The sequence below is a fragment of the Bos javanicus genome, chromosome 5 (assembly GCF_032452875.1).
Source record: "Bos javanicus breed banteng chromosome 5, ARS-OSU_banteng_1.0, whole genome shotgun sequence".
NCBI lineage: Eukaryota > Metazoa > Chordata > Mammalia > Artiodactyla > Bovidae > Bos > Bos javanicus.
Genome location: NC_083872.1, coordinates 115186319 through 115187246, shown reverse-complemented (window position 1 = coordinate 115187246; position 928 = coordinate 115186319).

Here is a 928-nt window from a genome sequence, read left to right as displayed (position 1 = left end):
TCACCGGCCCCGCCCCCGCCCCGCTCGGACCGCGCGAGCCAGCCTCCGGGCGGCCCAGTGCGGGTAGCGCGGCCACCCCGCCCTCCCCGGAGGCGGGAGGCTGGGAGGGGTCTGGACCCTGCGGAGCAGAGAGCGGAAGACCTGGGCCAGGTGAGGGTGGAGGAGGGAGTTCCTGCAACTCCTTTGACAGTGGAGATCGAGAGCTTCCTTGCCGGTTCCTTTTCACCCCTTAAACCAGTTAGAACGTTACAGCTGCCTACTTAACGTTCTTTGTTTAAGTTTAAAAACAATTTTTTTTTTTTAATTTTCGGTAGCCCTGTGTCTTCTTTGCTGCCCCAGGGGACCTCCTCTTCACTGCAGTGCGTGGGTTTCTCCTCGTTTCTCTTGTTGCCTAGCGCAAGCCCTAGGCACACCGGCTTCAGCAGTTGCAACACTCAGGCTCAGGAGTTGCAGCGCGTGGGCTTTTAGGACACCTGGGCTTCAGTAATTGGGATCCAGGGGCTTAGTTGCTCCGCAGCGGGTGGAATCTTCCTGGACCAGGGATATAATTCCTGTGGCCTGCGTTAGTGGGCAGACGAACCACGTGGGAGTCCGCCACTTAGGTTCTTAATATCCTTCTGACCGTGTATTCATTTACCTTTTTACAGGAGGAAGCAAGCATGCAGTAGGCACCAGCATCTAAATGGAATTTCATGTTTTTGACTTCCTGCAAGTTTTTGCACGATGTCTTCGGTTCACGGCAAATGCTGGAGATTTTTCATTGAATGATAATGACACGAAGTCCCCTTCAAAAATTCACTTCTAAGTCAAAATTGTACATAACAGGTGCTTGGGGGTTGGGTGGGCTGTGCAGGATCAGGGGTTCTGGAGGCTCAGGCCTGGGGTATTCCTTGTCCCTTAGGAAGTGCCTGGGATCCCCTTGGACTCT